Below are 19,702 nucleotides of genomic sequence, written 5' to 3'. Positions count from 1 at the left end.
TCCCAAATGAACCTAAATGGCAACCCACTCCAGTGTTCTTGCCTGGAGAATCCCAGGGATGAGGGAGCCTGGTGGGCTGCCGTCTATGGGGTCGCACAGAGTCGGACATGACTGAAGCGACTTAGCAGAAGCAGCAGCAGCCTTCAGTTCCAGACCTACCTGGGGTCTCTAGTTCCTACCCCGAACCCCCATAACTGGCTTCTGTGCCCACTCACCAACTCAGAGAGGGTGATGTGTTAAGTACACCCCACCCCTTATTGAGCTCACTCTGCGCCCTGCCAGTTCACTGTCAAACAGTCCTGTTTGCTGTGGCCTTTGCCCAAGTGTAAACAGCTGGTAACACTCACTCCAAGGCTTGCACCTGGCCTCATGCAGCACCTTTCTCTTTGCATTGAAATTTAACATCTCAGAGTTCATCTTTTAATTTTTTTTTAACATTTATTTATTTTTGGCTGCGCTGCGCTGGGACTTCATTGCTTCTTGAAGGCTCTCTCTAACTGGGGCAAGCAGAGGCTACTCTCAAGCTGTGGTGCTTGGGCTTCTCATTGTGATGCTTTCTCCTGCTGTGAAGCGCGAGCTGTAGGCTCACAGGCTTCAGCAGCTGTAACACATGGGCTCAGCATTCAGGGCTCAGGAGCTCCAGAGCACAGGCACAGTAGTTGTGATGCATGGGCTTAACTACTTTAAGATGCTCCACAGCATGTGGAATCTTTCTGGACCAAAGATTGAACCTGTGTCCCCTGCATTGCAAAGCAGATTCCTAATCATTAGAACACCAGGGAAGCCCTCGGAGTTCCTCTTTCAACATGAGAAGAGCTGCAGGCAAAGCAACATGACCCATATGAAGCCTTCCCTGGTGGTCCAGCAGTTAAGACTCTGCCTTCCACTGCAGGGGTTGGGGGTCAGTCCCTGGTCATGGAACTAGGATCCTGCATGCTACATAGTGTGGCCAAAAAAAAAATTTTTTTTAAGGGCCCATATGGACTGTTTGTGCTTATCTATATATACTTTGGGGAGGGGAGTGGACATGCCACATGGGATGGGATCTTAGTTCTCAGACCAAGGATCAAACCTGCGCCCCCTGAAGTACAAGTGCAGTGTCCTAACCACTGGACAGCCAGGGAATTCCTGGTGAGCTCGTCTCTGACATCAGTAACAACAAGCACTCTGACACAGGAGCCAATTTCCTTCACTTTCATTACAACTTTATTTAGCATCTGCAGACTGTGGTGCTGCAAAGGGTGTGAAGTCTAGTCCTTCATTTTATAAATGAGGAACCTGGTGCAACGACATCATCCAACACACACAGCTGGACTGGAGACATAAACTGTGTGAACCCAAGTACATTCCTGCTTGCAGAATGACAACCTGGAAGACAAGGTTGGAAACTGAAGTCTTACCAGGACTCTCCTGAAATAAGGATCTGAGCCTCCAACCCGGATAAGTGGGAGCTTGCAGGACTGACTTGGGTACCCAGATGGGTTAGCGTGATCCACAGCAAGGGTCAGGAGGCAAAACCAAGTCATAAACAGGCCCAGGCTGATTAAGTCAAAAAAGTGAGCCAGACAAAGGGAATCCAGGTACGAGGCCTTGGGATGGCCCGTAGGCCAGGAGGTGGAAGTGCAGAAGATTGACCTTCTGCCCTGCAAGCCTGCAGGAGTCAGTTAAGTGGTACAGCAGCTTATAAACTGGATAGCTGTCTAAACTCTTGGCTCCACCAAATTCACAATCAGCTTCAAACAGCATAAGGAGGTCACTTTTTGTAGGTGCTTAATAGTACAAACAAGAACTCAGAGAACTTCCCCTCCCTACTCCCAGGCCAGGGCCCTTCCTGCCAGATCAATAAGCTTGCTGCTCAAGCAGAGCCTGAACTTGTTGAAAACACATTGATTTCTTATGTATCTATGTTTGTACCCTTCTGGCTTGACCTGTATGAATGAGCTAGGGAATTGAGGCTTTCTTCAGCTAACTTTTGACGTCCATCTAGCCCCATAACAAGCAGTAGGTCCTAGAATGGGGACAGGTAGGTCAGCCATCAGTCTTCAAGCCAACTCACAGGTGGACCTGTCACTCTGGGCCTCAGTTTCTCCAGTTATGAAAGATAAGATGAAGATGAAGAATAGATTTACCTGATGAAGGTTGATTTTCAGAAGGCCCCAACCTGCACAAGCACTTTTCAAGGCTTATTAGTGTATATGTAATTTGCATTTCTTTTCTTTAAAAAAGGCTCTCAATTACAAACACCTCAAGACTCTATAAAAACCTCATCTAAGCCCAGATGGTGTCATGGAGCTAATTTCACAGGCACTGAATATTCACATTTTGAAGAAAGATGCCAAAACTCCTTGAGATAGACTGGAAACTATAATCTTATCTCTGGTTTTTACCAACTCCTTCCCCTCCCCCCACCACTGAAATGATGATGCTGGTATCAACAGCAAATGAACATCAGACATTCATGAACATGATGCTATTTGAAAACCCACAGAACTTTGGGTTACAGTGGTGTCTTATTAATGAGGAGATGAGGGGCTTCCACTGTGAAAAACAAAACTAAATTAATACAAAATTCAACTAGGCTGATTCAACTTCAAGTTTGTGAAGACGGAGAAAGCAAGAAGGGAGGGAAAATTAGGTAGGAAGAACTATGAAGCAGAGAAAGATTGGGGGACAGGTCTAAAGACAGGAAAAAGCCACCCCCTTACCCAGGGTCCCCTTACAGCTTGGAGAGAAACATCACCCTGGCCTTGCTAATATTCTCAGTAACAAGTGAGATCACATCCAGCAAAAACCTGCTTCTGTGCTTCATGATGTATTCACATGGAAGAAATTCAGTCATTCATTTTTCATTCGACCAATGGCTTAAGTGTATGTTGCTAGATGCTGGGGACATAATGACAAGCAAAACAGACGTGGCCCCTCACTCTAGTCTGGAGGAGAATACAGACAAGCAGCAGTGACTGCAATGCAGTGTGAGCTGTGCTTGGTGGAGGAGGTGCAGGATATCCGGGGAGCACAGAGAGAGCTTCTAATCCAGATTTAGGGAGTCAGATGAGACTTCTCCAGAGAAGTGAGAAGCCATCTGACCTGCAAGATGAGCGGGCATCCATCAGAAAGGACGAGAAGCATGTTTTAGGTAGAACAAAGAGGAAAAGAGTTGAGTGTTTCTGAGGCACTGTGGCCCAGGTATGCGTAGGGTTGTGGGAGGAGGAAGGAGGGGGCTTGACATAAGCAGGGGCTGGATCATCAGTTTTGAACTGATAATGAGTGTGGACTTGACCTTGAAGGTAATGAGATTGACTTTATGGAACCGCCCAGATGGTGTGGGGAGTGGACTAGAGAGAAGCAAGCAATAAGGAGACCAGTTTGGCCATGGCAAAGATAGTGGCCTCAGTGGAAGGAAGCTGCCACTTTGGGATGAAGAGATTTGTGCAGATTCAAAAAATATTAAGAAGCACAACATATTTGCTTTGATAGTTGTTTAGAAATGACTATACTATACATGGAATGGACAACCAGTGGGGACCTGCTGTATGAGGTGGGAATCTCATCACCTCTATATGAGATGATGACCTGTGTGCATGAAGAATCTAAAATAGAATCAATATATGTGGCCACTTTGCCGTGCACTTGGAGTTAACACAGCATTGTGAACCAACTATACCAAATAAAATCTTTTTTAAAAAGGGAAGTGAAGTGTGAAGTGTCCAAGTGTCCAAGAATGACCTCAGGTTCGTCTGGCGTGAGCAGTTGGGCAGCCAGGTGGTAGAGCCATTTGGAAAGGCAGCAACTCCAAAAGGAACATGTTTAGTGATTCTGAACTGAATCACCCATTAGGATAGAGGGAGGCTCCAGAATTCACAGCAGAAGGCCAGGTTGAAAGACCCAGGAAAGACTGAATCGTGAAAGTTATGAAGGCCAGGACAGAAGAGAAAAAGGCAAGAGTGAAAAGAAGTCCAAGTGAAAAGATGTTCAGATGAAAAAAGAAGGCTACAAAACCACGTGTACAATAAAATGCACACATGCAAAACATATACAAAGAAAAGATACTGATGGTGTCTTCATGGACAGATTAGCAGGAGTGAGATTATTGCTGATTTATATTTCCTTCTCTTGGCTCAGTTGTGTTGTCTTAGAAAACTGCACAAAGTGGGAGTTGCAAGTTAAGTTTCACTGGAAGCAAAATGAGGACTACAGCCCTGAGATAGCTCTGAGAAACTGTCCCAAAGAGTTTGGGGGCAAGGTTTGTATAAATGCGATTTTTGGTGAAGGGGGAGTGTATGCAATCAAGCACACGTGTTTTGCAGAAGGTTTCTGCTCGTCTCATGAAGGTCATGAGCTGCTAGTCATGAGGAGCAGCCATCCTAGACGTGAGGAGATACAAGAATTGGGCTCATAAAGTTGTCTCCTGAAAATATCTATCTGAAGGCCTGTTCTGCCAGTCTCCCCTGACCCCACCCCGAGCACAGAGTGCCTCATTTCTGCTCTCCACTTTCAGGGGTTGTTGAAAATTAGCAGCTGCAGCAGCTCATGATTAATCCTTGTAGATGGCAAATACCAATGGCAGGTGCCAATTTGTAGTTGACAGCTGTATTTGCAAAACTAAAGACTGTAAAATAAATGTATTTTTTTGTAATAAAAACGAGTTATTTTTGAAAAGTGGCTTAAAAAGGAACAGTTATTAAAGGGCTTTTAACTTAAAGAGCTTAATTGGAACGGGTAGCAACAACTGAGTTAGTGGACAGCTGAAGGAGGTAAGTAGCATGATTTACTGCCTCCCAATCATGGTTGCCTATTGGGATCACCTGCAAAATGAAAAAGGATACTGATCCTGGATCCCACCTCCAGAGATTCTGGTTTAATTGGCTGGTAGTGTGGCTTGAGCCCTGTAGATGTTAATGCTCCCAGGTGATTCTAATGTCAGTGAGGCTGATGGACCACTCACGTAATTAGTGAGAAGTAAGAGGGTTCACTTCAGAGTAGCATTTTGATTTATTAGGAAAGAATAAGAATCTCCAGGACAAAGTTACTGTGTGTGAGACCATGAGGCAGGCTCAAAGGTGAGCAGTGAGATGGCATGGCTGTGTTCGGTGTGGGCCAGTCACATGGGATGCTTTTAAATGATAGAAGTGAAGTGAGCTTAAAGCAATCTAATTTTTAAAAATGTGGTGGTGGCGAGAGGAACTCTCAGAAACTGTGAGAATTGGGGGCATTTACATGGACAGAAATTCCATAGTTTTGGATACTTCAGTGCAGTCAAGAATAGGCAGGGAGGCTGGTCCCACGTTAAAGGCAAAGGGCTCAGGCAGCCTAAGGGGTTGTTCAGTAAAAGGCAATGTCAGTGCAGCAACTCAGCTGAAGGCCTGCAAGTCCACGGAGGACAGTGTATGGATTATTCACCAGCAGGAGCGGTTGCAGAGCTGTGTGTTGCAAAGCATGCGGCGGAGCTGCACGTGGAGACGCCAACTCGGCAGGGCTACAGGGACACCTTTTTTGAATTCTGGTCCCACCACTGAAGATCCCCTCTTCTGTTTGGGTGAGTTATTTTATTTCTCTGACTTCACTCTCTTCACTTGTGAAAAGAGGATAATAATACCTGTTTGACAGGTTTCTAAGTATTAGAGACAATAATTGTGACAGCAGCTAATAGGTTTTTTAAATGTTTTATGTTGGTGAGTTTTTAAAGTAGGAAAAGGAGATACGATAGTTGTTAGAGGCAGTCTGGACCCGTGTCTTTCTGCCTCATTTCCCTCTCTCACCTGATATTGTCTCCATTCTTATTTAACTTTCTAAATTCTAAAGTATGGTGGCTAGAGCTGACGAGCTGTTTTTCATAGTAGGAGATTAAAACCGTGGAGTTGGAGGACCTAAAAAGTGTAAAACTTAAAAAGCAGAATTAACAAACTCAAAACTTTATTTTCTATGTAAAAAAAAATCAATGTTAGGAAGCATCATAGTGAAGCAATGATTGCTGAAATTTGAACTCTGAGAGAAAGCAATTTGGTAAAGTGTGTGGGACTTTCAGTTATATTTCATGAAATCTGAGATGCCTTTGGTTGTAGGATACACCATATTATGTGTTATGAAGGAAAAGTGTTCCTTATTAAACTGTGACAAAATGCTTTCTTTGCTCATATAATTTTTTTCTTTTTTGAAAGAGCCCCTTAAGGTTAAACATGTATGGTTACCACGTGTCACTCTTATGCTTGTCTAAGGAGAACAGTGGAAAAGCCGGTTAACCTGTTTTGCAAATCTTGTTCATGTTCACCTAACTCCTCTGAATCACATTTTAGTCACTGATCTGTGTATTTTCCCAAATATCTATGTCCTCTGGGCTTTCAAGTGAACTGATGATATGGTCTCTCACAATATCCCATATCTTCTTCTAAGTCACTGACATTTCTTTGCAAGCTTTCTTGCCTAGCATGTGATAGGTAATCTTCCTGTGCGTATCTCAGTAACTAAACATAACTCAGCTTTATCTACCTATGGATATCTTCCTTAAGTCCTATAATACTCTGCTTCTCAAACTTTCATATTCATACAAGTCACCTGGGGATCTTGTCAAAAGCCAGGGTGTAGTAGGTCTGAGATAGGCCTGAGATTCTGCAGTTTTCTTGTGGTCCCAGGTGAGGCCAACACAATTGGTACCAGTTGATTTGAGAAGTGAAGCTATAAAGCAATTGTTTCAATGGGTTGCTTCTTTGCAAGAAAATGAGGAAGTGTGGTTGTTCCTCCAGTAAATACTTGTTTTGCTAATATCAAGTTTATGCCCTGCTGCTGTTTTCATGGCCTTCTGTGTATACAACAGTTTCTCATTTCAATACCAAATGATAGTATAATCTTGAAATTATTTAAACGGCAGTGAGACTCAACATGTGTAGTGTAGTGTAGAGCCAGCAATGCACATAATTCATTGGCATAATGGCGGAGTGAAGAGCGAGGACCAAGTTAGTGTGTGGACAGGCAGTGCTGGACACCAAAGTGGCCTGTAAGCCATACTCTGATGCCAAAGATGCAAAAATGTGCTGCTTCAGCTCATGGAAATATGGAGCTGCTGCTGCTGCTGCTGCTGCTGCTGCTAAGTGGCTTCAGTCGTGTCCGACTCTGTGCGACCCCATAGACGGCAGCCCACCAGGCTCCCTCGTCCCCGGGATTCTCCAGGCAAGAACACTGGAGTGGGTTGCCACTTCCTTCTCCAATGCATGAAAGTGAAAAGTGAAAGGGAAGTCGCTCAGTCATGTCCGACTCTTAGTGACCCCATGGACCACAGCCCACCAGGCTCCTCCATCCATGGGAATTGCCAGGCAAGAGTACTGGAGTGGGGTGCCAATGCCTTCTCCGGGAAATATGGAGAATCTGTTGTAAATCTCTGTGCTATTTTAACCTCTACTCTTTGCAGTTATTTTCACTTAAGAAAATGCTGAAGTCAGCCTTAAGAAGTACGAGAGATAACAGTAATAACCCTAGTGCATTTCTCAGCGTCTTTGTTTTTTAACCTTTCCAGTTCCAGTTCAGTCTCTCAGTCGTGTCCGACTCTTAGTGACCCCATGAATCACAGCACGCCAGGCCTCCCTGTCCATCACCAACTCCAGTTCACCCAAACTCATGTGCATTGAGTCAGTGATGCCATCCAGCCATCTCATCCTCCGTCGTCCCCTTTTCCTCCTGCCCCCAATCCCTCCCAGCATCAGGGTCTTTTCCAATGAATCAACTCTTCGCATGAGGTGGCCAAAGTATTGGAGTTTCAGCTTCAACATCAGTCCTTTGAACACCCAGGATTGATCTCCTTCAGAATGGACTGGTTGGATCTCCTTGCAGTCCAAGGGACCCTCAAGAGTCTTCTCCAACACCACAGTTCAAAAGCATCAATTCTTTGGTGCTCAGCTTTCTTCACAGCCCAACTCTCACTTTAGGTTTCACCTAAGTGAATGGTACACAAGGATGAAAGTTGTTGAGTGTGTAGGCATTGATGATTTGTGTGTTTTCTTTTAGTATTTATCTATAATTGGGTTGCATTAGGTCTTAGTTATGGCACGTGGGATCTTCAATATTTGTTGCAGCATGTGAGATCTTTCGTTGTGTCATGTGGGATCTCTGGCCAGGGATTGAACCTAGGCCCCTGCATTGGAAGTAGGGAGTCTCAGCCACTGGACCACCGGGGAAGTCCCTGATTTGGGTGTTTTATAACTGACTTTTCAGTGGTTGAAATCTCCTGAGCACTTGTAGCAAACGCCTGACTCCAAGTTCCCCCAGCCTACTGAAGCATCATCTTTGGGAACAGACCCTGGGAGACCAGGTCCCACAGGAAAGCCTAACTCAACTCAAGTTTGAAACCGTGGGTTTAGTGTCTCCACACCTTCTGCAGGGTTTAGTCTGTCCATCTCTAGGTAGGGGAGCCTGCCAGGTACCAAACACTGCCAGGTGTTAAAGGGAATACCACGCCCCTCAGAAATCTATCATAGCATTTCTCCCTGTCCTCACAGAGCGTATACCCCATATATGCTGAGAGAGAGAAGACTGTGTCATTGGCATTCAGCAGCGGGGTGGAAGAAAGAAGAGGGACATTGCTTCTGATGGATTTGATTGGAAAAGGAAAGGTGGGAAATTGGCTAGGTCTTGAAAGCGGGCTGAAATGTGGATAGGACACAAGAGGAAAAGGGTGTTTCAGGCAGGTGGTACAGCAGAAACAAAGGCAAGGAGGCAGAGAGCACTGACTGTGATCCATAGACAGAGAGCAGACCAGGTGTTCTAAGGAGATGGTTCATGTCACAGGATCATAAAGGGTGCACTGGGAAAACTTGATGGGAGTAAGGTGATGCCCCAGGAGGCTCTGCTCTTTGTATCTGGTCTCTCCATTTAGGGTTTTTAATTTGTTTCCTTTTCTTCTTTTTCCTTCTTCTCCTCCATTCCATTTCAAGTTGAGAGAGGAGACCCAGAGCCTTTGATTGTTCATCAGTACCTGGGCCTTACCCTTTTTCCCTGGCCGCTGGCTTCCCCTGCCACTCACCTCGCTTCCTCAGGCTCCTGTGTCTCACTGCCTCTGCTGTCAGCTGGCGTGTAAGGAGAAATGCAAGCATGATGCAACATTAATCTGAGCAAAACACAACTAGAGAGGAAATTTTGCTGCTCTGTTGCAAATAGCATATGGCACTTCCCCAAAGCCAAAAGAAATGATTTTTTAATCATCTGCTGTTTGGGATTATCCACGCTCCCTTTCCTTGGCGTGGATAATTGAGGGTTGACTGTATTTGGGTTTCAAAGCAGTTTGGACTTCACTGAAATCCAAGGTTCCCAGTTTGCACCGTAACCCCCGTAGGCACTGGTGCCTATAATTAAAGTGATCTGCAAAGGGAAGGCCACAGAGTTATCTCTGACGTGAGTGGTTACCAGAGAAGGACAGGTGGCATTTTTTATGTTGTGTGTATGAGGCTAAAATGATAGTAGCTGCCCTCATTCAGGAGGTCCAGGTCTGGGGTACTGTTGGCTCTAGACATTTCAGTCTGCACTCTAAAAACCCTTCAGTGAACTTAACACCTTTCTAGGATGAGACTTCACTAGGGTGCCCGTGGGGTTTCAGAAGGAAACATGAAACATGATGCAAATAGAGATATTAGAGATGATTCGTTTTAAGGTGGGCAAATTTTGGCCAACACACACACACACACACACACATGCTGGGAGCTGAAGTTCTGAGGGAAGGAGAATGCTGAATACAGAATGGTTAGAAAAATATGTCTGCACACTGTGTGTGTGCAGAGAGGAAAGAGGGGCAGCTTCTTCTAGAGCACATGGGGCTGGGGAGCCAGAGCTGTACTGCTTCACAGAACTTACCCTGGTGGAGGGGAAAGGAGGCCGCAGGTTGTGGAGGAGATGTAAGCCAGCTCTTCACCTGTACATGTTTGCCACTGAGAGAAGAAGAGAGGAAAATTGTAAATTAAAACATAGGCACATACACAAGGAGCGCTGGAGGATGTCCTCGGTCTCCACACGGCGCTGGGGGGAGGGCTGAGATGCCTGGAGGAGCCCGGGAGCCGGGTCAACACTAGCTGGGCTGTTGGGGCAGAATGACAGGGAAGGAAGGTTCGAGCAGGACTGCACCCCTTTCTGGCGCCGCCTGCAGAGGAAGCATCGGCTAAAGCTTGAGCACTCAACGTCCCTCCTTGTTGGTGAGAGTGCTCTCAGCATTATCCTGAAGCCTACTGACTGTGCCACCCTGCAGGGGGCCCCCCTGTTTAAGGTCAGAAGCAGAAAATGGCTGTGTGTGTTGGGGACCCCCATCCCTTCTTTGCTAAGGTCAGAATAGGGGCTCAGGACCCCAGTTACCCTTCACTTGCTCCATCTCCCTGAAATTGCACCACAGCAGCCTCTTCTCATCCTCCCCCTGCCACATCCTCACCATGAGCTCCCCTGCTCCACTGCAATACTCGATTGGTTTTGCTGGCGGGCACCACCTGGCCTGTGAGAAAGGACAGCCTTGATCAGTCCAGGAAGGCAGTAGGGTCCCGTGGCTGGGCACTCCCTCCCTCCCACTCCTCTGCCTCAGCCAGAGACACTGCTCTTCTCACCTGTATCATCTGGGGAGATGTTCGGTCAAAACTCCCTGCTCTCCCAGGGAGCTCGCTGCTGCTGCTGCTGCTGCTGCTGCTACTGCTAAGTCACGTCAGTCGTGTCCAACTCTGTGCGACCCCATAGACGGCAGCCCACCAGGCTCCTCCGTCCAGGGGATTTTCCAGGGAAGCGTACTGGAGTGGGTTGCCATTGCCTTCTCCACAGGGAGCTCATGGACGAATATTTATGCTCCTTGTCCATCCCCTCAGACAGCCATGCTCTCCCAGGGAGCTCACGGATGAGTATTTATGCCCCTTGTCCATCCCCTCAGACAGCCAGCTGGCTCCCCACCGAAATGAGGGTGGTCACTGGGCGAGGATGGAAAGCCATCCAAGGCGCCACTTCCCTGCCCTCCTCAGAGAAGACAGCTGGGCCATTCTCATGATTAAACACAGGAACCGCTCCCATTGGCGCTGTGACAGCTTCTCCCGACCATCGTGGTTACTGATTAAAGAGAAGCTGGATTATTTTTCTTAGAAGAAAATTAAAACCACAGACTGAGGGGAGGGGAGGGGGACTGGGGGGAGCTCCATTGCACTGCTTTGGTGAGAGCCACGGATTGCTCAACCCATCCCCACCCTCGTGACATGCAGCGCTCCTCCGGTCACTCAGGATACAGCCCGGATGGGATGCAGCCACTCCGGCCCTGCCTTTACCAAGCATATATCAGTCTTCCCCTGAGTGTCAGGCAGTGTGCTGGGTTGTAAGTGCAAAGCAGTTTGGCCCCCGGCTCCCTCTCCCGCAGAGAGACCAGCCAGCACACTGAGCATCCGGGAGAGAATTCCACACAGTCCTCCCACCCGAGCTGAGCTGTTTTGTCCTGCAGAGCAGCGCGTGCCTCTTGCTTTATAGACTGCAGAACTGCAGCTCTGCTCAGAGGCTAATGTGTGTCCCTCAGCTCTGAAGCAATGACCTGTCCACTGGCAGCTTTCCCAGCAGGACTATCAAGCCTGTACTTCAAATATAGTTTCCTCTAAAAAAGAACATAAGGCACTACCCTGGTGTTTCCCATCTATGTGCCTGCCTTTTATGGTCTGGACTCTTGACTCTCATTCGAGTTGCTGATGAGGGGCTGGTGACTGGGCATGGGAGTGGCTCCAGGATTCTTGTATGGGATCCTTGGGGGTAGCTTTGTGGTCAGTGGTGGGGTCCTTGTTTATTGAGCTTGCTGGTTATTTGGGGGATGCTAATGGAGACTGTTGGAAGGTTAAACCCTCTCCCATCATCCCACAAGTCTTTGGCAGCATCCCAAATTGAGCCTTTGCTCTATGAATAAAGCCAGCATTGGAAATCAGAGTTGCGGCCCAGTTCCAGCCCTGATTGGCTTGAGGGGACTTTGTACAATCCCATAATTTTTCAAAGACTTGGGATTCTCATCTGTGAACAGACTGGGGTTGGACCATATCATCTCTAAAATCCCTTGCAGTGATTCTAGGTCTTGAAATGAGATTGGAGATACAGCTCCCAACCCAGAAAAAGCTGACGGTGGTGAAAATATATCTCTAGAGGAAATATTGCATGAAACTGCAAACGGTGGGAGTAATGGAAAGTTATTGATCTTTGTCCACCAGCATCTATCACCACCTCTTCTGACAACAACCTCTAATCTCCACTTGGGAAGGCTGTGAGGATCTTCCAGGGATGGACCCCTAACTTAAAATGTATCCTGAGTCCAGCCGCCTCTCCCCAGTTCTGCCTCCTGTGCCAGCTGCTGTTGTCTGCGCCTGCTTCCCCCTCACGCTGCCCTTTCCACATGAGAGCAATGGAATCTGTGGTTGTTGCTGTCACCTGTTGTGTATGTCTTTCATTTTTTAAAAAAACTTAAAAGCTCAGATATAATTGACATATGAGATTGTATACATTTAAGTCTTCCATGTTTGCTTCATACATTGAAATATTGTACTTGGATTACTATCGTAAACTTACTAACACCTTGTCTTTTATCATTTCTATTTTGTGTTCAGAATCATTAAGATTTAGTCTATGAGTCATGCTGAAGTTTATAATACAGTATTGTTGACCATAATCACCAGGTTGTATGTTCAGTCTCCATAACTTATTTATCTACTAGTTATAAGTTTCTACCCTTAAAAAACGGCTCTTCAATTTCTCCACCCCCAGCACCTGGTAACCACCATTCTACTGTTTTTATGAGTTCAGCTTTTTCAGATTCAACATGTAAGTGAGATCATTCAGGTTTTGTCTTTGTCCGCCTTAGTTCACTTAGCATAAAGCACTCAAAGTCTATATATATTGTCACAAATGTCGGGATTTCCTCCTTTTTCTCGGTTGAATAATATTTCCTTGTGTATATACACCACATTTTCTTTACTGACTCATCCGTTGATGGATTCAGATTGTTTCCAAGTCTTAGCTATTGGAAACAATGCTGCAATAAACAAGGGAGGGCATATATCCCTTCTAGACACTGATTTCAATGCCTTTGGATATATACCCAGGAATGAAGTTGCTGGATCATGTTAGTTCAATCTTTAAATTTTTTGAGGAACTGTTGTACTATTTTCTGTAATGACTGCACCAATTTACCTTCTACCAATAGCATAGAAGGGCTCCCTTTTCTCCACACCCTCACCAACATTTGTTATCTCTTACCTTTGACAAAAGCCATCCTAACAGGGGTGAGGTGATAGCTCCTGGTGGATTTGATGGGCATTTCACTGATGTTTAGTGATCTTGAGCAACTTTTCATGTGTGTGTTGACCATTTGTACATGGAAATCTTGATCAAACATAACTCATGTCTCTTTCCTTTTGAAAAGCCTCCAGTCTCACCAGCATGATCAGAATAAAATTCCATCTCCTTCCCTTGGGCTACAGGGCCAGCATCTTGTGGCTACTTCTCCACGTTCTCTCCTTGTCTGCTCGGCCCACACCGCTCAGACCCCACTGGCCTCCATGGCTCTTCCTTAATAAGCCTGGCTTGTTCTGCCTCACAGCCTCTGCACTTGCACCTTCTGCCCAGGTCTTCCCACGGCCTCTGTTCTCCTTTCATTCAGGCCGCTTCTCAAATGCTACCTCCTTCCCTGAGCATCTCATCTAAAATCACACTCCACTGTCACCCCACATCACTCTCCATGTTCTTAATCTGCTTTGGTTGGTGAGTTTTTTCCATTCAGTTCAGTTCAGTTCAGTCGCTCAGTCATGTCCGACCCTTTGTGACCCCATGAATCACAGCATGCTAGACCTCTCTGTCCATCACCAACTCCCGGAGTTCACTCAGACCCACGTCCATCGAGTCAGTGATGCCATCCAGCCATCTCATCCTGTGTCGTCCCCTTCTCCTCTTGCCCCCAATCCCTCCCAGCATCAAAGTCTTTTCCAGTGAGTCAACTCTTCGCATGAGGTGCCCAAAGTACTGGAGTTTCAGCTTTAGCATCAGTCCTTCCAAAGAAATCCCAGGGTTGATCTCCTTCAGAATGGACTGGTTGGATCTCCTTGCACTCCAAGGCACTCTCAAGAGTCTTCTCCAACACCACAGTTCAAAAGCATCAATTCTTTGGCGCTCAGCCTTCTTCACAGTCCAACTCTCACATCCATACATGACCACAGGAAAGACCATAGCCTTGACTAGACGAACCTTAGTTGGCAAAGTAATGTCTCTGCTTTTGAATATACTATCTAGGTTGGTCATAAGTTTTCTTCCAAGGAGTAAGCGTCTTTTAATTTCATGGCTGCAATCCCCATCTGCAGTGATTTTGGAGCCCCCAAAAGTAAAGTCTGATAGCTTCCACTGTTTCCCCATCTATTTCCCATGAAGTGATGGGACCAGATGCCATGATCTTCATTTTCTGAATGTTTTTTCCATTAACTCGTCATTTCTTAATTTTGATTAATCTTATACAATGTATTTGTTTTCTTTCCTACTAGTTAGCCCCAAGAAGGCAGGGATATGATCTGTCTTGTCCCTACTGTGTCCCCAGTATTGTATATGCCCCCCATATACAGTAGTGCCTAGCGTGTAGTTGGTGATCAATAAACACTAGATGGGGCTTCTTTGGTGGCTCAGACTATAAAAAAAATTCTGTCTACAATGCAGGACACCTGGGTTCAACCCCTGGGTGGGGAAGATCCCCTGGAGAAGGGAATGACTGCACACTCCAGTATTCTTGCCTGGAGAATTCCATGAACAGAGGAGCCTGCAGGGCTACAGTCCATGGGGTCTCAAAGAGTCAGACATGACTGAGCTACTAATACTCACTTTTTTTTTTCCCAAACACTTGGTGAGCGAGTGATGTCAATCTGTGCATTCAGCGTCCTGGCCACACTGCTTGGTTCAGGGTGGGCACACAACTTAACCAGATTAAGGAGGAGGGAATCCCTGGGCTTTGCCAGGACAGAAAGCTGTGGGTGCACACTTTCCTTTGCTGCCCCATGTGTTGTAATGGTGTGAGGCTAAGGCCAGAGCTGCCACATGGATCCAGAACCAGGGCCAATACAGGGGAATCAAGACCAGGGGGCAAAACCTAGTAACATCCGTAGGGCCCTCCATGAAGCCATGCCTGAAGTCGGACCTGTCTATGGGTTTTTTCCAGCAACATGAGTCAATACATTTTTTTAAGCAAAGTAGTTCTGATTCCCTACATTTCACAGAGAATAGAATAAGGCTCAGGGGAAGAAAACTGAGTGACTTAGCCAAGGTCGCATGGTCCGACTGGGGCTCCATTTCAGTCTTCTGACCACAGTGCTGGGCTTTGTATTCTCCTCTGCATGACCTTGAAGGTGCTGCCCTGGGAAAGGCAGAGCCTTGTTGACACAGCAGAGCCTGACAGGCGGGGATTGTCTTAGCCTCAGGGCAGAGCACCCTGCTGCCCGTGTTTTCAGTTTATAGGAGGCTTCTCTTCAAAGCGCCCCACCTGCTTTTGCAAATAACTATTACAAATCTTCTCTGTGGCAGGTCTAAACGAGGGCAACAGATGTTCTCCAACCTTAGACACCAATGAGTGTCCAGCTGCCAGAGGCCAGGCTAACCATGCAGGCCTCTGTGATTTGACTGGTGGAGTAACGTGGCACCTCACAGGTGTTTTTTTGTTTTTGTTTTTGTTTTCATTTTAATTCTGTGTAAAGTGACATCATACAAACCACAGAGGATTTAGATAAAGTGGTGACCAGTTTTAAAACAGTTAACAGCAAATAATCATTTACACAGGACTCCTCATCTCTAATTTTACATCTCGTTATCCACAGGTACTGTTAACAGGTGTTTAATCCTCCTTGTCCATTGGCCCCACCAACAGAGCGTGACTGTGCAATTCCTTATGGTTTAAAGGGCAGCCCTCAGCCCTCGGCCCTCACCAGCTCCTCTCCCATCAGATCTGCCGAGGACAGCTTTGCTGGGTGGTCCTACAGGTCCGGCCTGCCTGCCCCAGGGTGAGCTTCATTTCTGGAAGCTGGACTTACACTGAGTGAATTCTGAGCCCTCCTCTGAAGACTGGGGTCCCCCAGCAGCTTCCTGCTGACAGTCCTGGGGCTGTTCAGGGGAGCCAGCCTGCAGAGAAATATCTCGGCCACAGCCTCACTCTCTCAGGTATGCCCACACTGCCAAATGGCGTCCCATGAGCTGTGCGCTGGAGGCAGTGCCTAGGCTCCTCTGCCAAGCCCCTGGTTTCTTAGAGTGAGGGATGGGACCCCCACTCTTCCTTGGGAGTTGTCCTTTCTGCCCCCCAGGGCAAGCTAGTGGGTTCCTTCCCAGTGCCAGGCTGATCTGCCACTTGGACCTTACCACCTGGTGTCCATCAGGGGCCACCCATGGCCAGGCTGTGGGAGACGGTCTACATACACCCAGCAATTGGTGCTTGGTTCCCCAGCCCCAGCCAGGACCTTGGTGGGAGGCTGGGTAAGGGACAGCCAACCCGAACCAGCAGGGTTCTGCCCTCCAAAAGGAATGCCACTCTCAGTCTCAAGAGGGACAGGGCCAGGGCGGATGTCTCTGGGGAAAGACACAGTTCTTTGGGGAACTGGCCACAGTTCAGCAGGAAGCAAGTCCCATGTTTGTTCATGGCAAGAATCACATTTCACTGTCGGTTAGCTGGCTCCCAGCAAGCAGCAGGAATCCCGGCCCTAGAACGTCACGCGTGGTGGGCTTTCTCTGCAGCTGGGCTGGGATGTATGTGGCCATGATGGCACTTCCAGTGTCAACAGTAACAGCTGGCACGTTCTAAGTCCCGTTCGCAACACTTCATGTTATTCACTCACTAATCCCCATTACAAAGTTGTCACTATCCCAGCGTTAAATATATCCCACTTGGTAGACAACTGGGGCACAGAGAGGTGATATGCTGTCTGAGAGCACACAGCAAGTACGGGGAGGAGCTGGCAACAGAGCACGGGCGTTCTGCCTTCAGAGTTCTCCATAGGTCGGGTATGAGGACAGGGCGCCGGGTGGGTCTCCTGTGTTGCCGGGTCAATGCTCAGGGTCCCATCAGATCAGAGGGAAATGGCGGTGCAGGCACTCTCTGCCCCACAGGATGGTTAGAGTGGTAGTCTAACTCAGGGTCAAGGTTTTTGTGGTTAATGTCATGTACACTGGACTGTGTGGCATAAGAGCACCACCAGAGTGCTCCAGCCCAGCGTGACTGGTGAGGCAGAGAGGCAGCGCCAGATACCAGCCGTGGACACCTGAAGGGCTGCGCCAGCTCGAGCTCCTGCTTTCCTTGGTCTCCAGTTCCAGTCTCAGGAAAGAGACGCCAGAACCCAGCTCCAAAGCCAGCTCAGGTCCTGTCCAAGGCAGCTCTCGTGATCTGAGAAGCCCATGGCTCCCTCCCTCCTCTGCCTTCAGCCAGGCGCCCAGCTGCAGGGGGCCCTTCTCTGTGCCAGGCTTGGGAGGTGCTGGACAGGGCTGAGCAGCACCTGCCTCGTATGACTGTAGCTGGCACTGTCCCCGCGTAATTCATCAGCACACTCCAAGGTGAAGGAAAGGCCACCTGTCCTCTCTCCTCATGTGTCTGCCCACAAGATCCTTCCCCTGCAGACCTTGGGAGGGGGATCTACTGATACCTTGTGACGAGTCAGCGCTCCCGAGCAGCGAGTGGGTGAACGGGAGACGCTGAATGGTTCTGCCAGAAACAAAGAGCAAAGGCTTGTGGGTGGAGCAGAGGAAGCCGGAGGCAGAGCTGAGGGGGTCCACAGAGCGGGGCAAGCGCTCCCTTGTGTGGCTGTGGGGCGGGTGGTAAGAAAACTGCCTGACCAGGGGGTGCTGCGGAGCAGGCGTAGGAGAATGACAACGTCTTGGAAATCAGAACAAGAGGGACCTGGGACAGAAACAGGTGGACTTGGCCAAGTGAACGAGGAATCTAGAGCTCGGGAACAGGACTCCCAGGAGGAGCTGTGTCCCGAAGAGCCACAGTCCCTAATCGCTTGTGGCCGCGACTGCTAGTCTGCATAAGGCCTGGTCCTCTGAGGCAGGCAGACACCTGAACTGGCATTTAACAAGGAGCAAAAGAAGAGGAGAGGAAAATGGAAAGTAGCAATTCTGAGGCCCGGTCTCCGGTAAAAGCTTTAACGAGCAGCCCCCGGTCCAAATACAGCTTATACAGTGGAAGTGTAACCTGCAGCCAGCTGAGCGTTTCCTCTTCTTTCTCACACCTCACCACAAACACACTTGCCCCACCACGAACACACTCACCCTGCCACACACTCAGCCCACCACAAACACATTCACCCCACCCCAAACACACTCACCCCTCCCCAAACACACATGCCCCACCACAAACACACTTACCCCACCACAAGCACCTTCTTCACACCCACCTCCCCCCCACACACACACTCAACCACGTGTACACACACATACACACACCCCACCGAGTATTAAGCTATGATCCCAGGTTGGAGTGCCAACCTGAGGGCCATGTTCTGGAACAGTGCCACAGTCTTATCTCAGGAAATTTAGAACTGCAGGGACTGAAACCCCTAGGATGAAGTCCAATGAGGCCTTATTCTAAATTCTGTTCTCCAGTGAATGCTGGCAAAATGAGTTTCCAGCTGATGAGCAGAACCACAACGCCAGACAGTATCTCAAAAGATCACTCAGTGCTGAGGGAACAGACGGGACTCCACCCAAATCTCCCCCAGTAATCACAGTTGCCTTTTAGTAATCTTTTCCGGAAGGCTGATATGGCTCAGTCTCAATTCTAGAATCACTGAGTTTTTCTTAGGTTGAAATGGTGCATAGTTATCATGTTTTGGAACCAGACTCAAAATCTGCTCCTCATTATTTATTTACTTTATTTATTATTATTTTTTACCATTACTTAAGACATCATTTTTGTTGGAGTCTCTTCATTGTAGAGTCAGTACAATTCCTCTTTCAGACTCTTGCCTCCATTCATATCAGAGTTGCTTTAGAGTGGGAGACTGAGGCTGCTGGGGGTGTACTTGCAGGGTGAGATCTCTTACTGGGGGCTGGGGTGAGTACTTAGGGTATTTGTGGAGCGAAAATGAAAAACACAAAAATCCAAGGTACTGGTCAGTCACAGGAAGATGCACAAGCCTGGAGGTCTCTGTGGCCAGCAGATGCCATCTTGTACCCTGCTCACCTCTTATGTGTAGTGGTTGGGGTGGAGGAACCCAATCCTTGGGGTGGTCCTTGTTCTTCCAAACATCCCTGAGTTGGTGTTGCCCAAAGCTTAGAGGCCCATGGGTTTGTCAGTTTCTCCCTTCAGGTCCTCTGTTCAATATTCAGAGTCCTGAGGTGAGGAAGAAGGTTGTAGCAGCTTCAAAGGGAGACCAACCTCCTAGAGTACATGGTCTGAGAAGTCCCCATTGAGACTGCTGGTGAAGGATATCATAATGCCTGGAGCCAAGTTTCCCCAGAGCCTCAGATTCTCAGCAGTTAATGCAAACTCCCCCTGCCTCCACCCCTAGAAAGGTCTGACCATGCAAACTCCACCCAAAGTTGTTCAAAGAAGTAAGCTTTATGGCGGACAAGGGTATATATAGACACTAGGGTTCTTCTCAAGCTAGGACGGTATTTAAAGTTATTGGTCTTTCTGCATCTTCCAAATTTTACAATCTATATTTATTTGTTTAATATAAAACATGTTAATTATTTATAGGCCAAATCATAACTTTCG

At 47.6% G+C, this 19,702-nt stretch overlaps 1 long non-coding RNA gene across 1 annotated transcript in view; it reads right to left on the bottom strand.

Moving 5' to 3' along the window:
* Positions 1–19,702, bottom strand: part of LOC138077193 (uncharacterized) — a 35,758-nt gene that overhangs the window by 6,417 nt on the left and 9,639 nt on the right. The window contains exon 2 of the long non-coding RNA XR_011144695.1: positions 9,835–9,908. This is a non-coding gene — a long non-coding RNA (uncharacterized lncRNA). The remainder of the gene's footprint in view (positions 1–9,834; positions 9,909–19,702) is intronic.

This window comes from Capricornis sumatraensis, chromosome 3, assembly GCF_032405125.1.
Source record: "Capricornis sumatraensis isolate serow.1 chromosome 3, serow.2, whole genome shotgun sequence".
In the NCBI taxonomy this organism is placed as follows: domain Eukaryota; kingdom Metazoa; phylum Chordata; class Mammalia; order Artiodactyla; family Bovidae; genus Capricornis; species Capricornis sumatraensis.
Note: the sequence above shows the minus strand (reverse complement) of the source record. Positions and strands in the feature narration are given on the sequence as shown.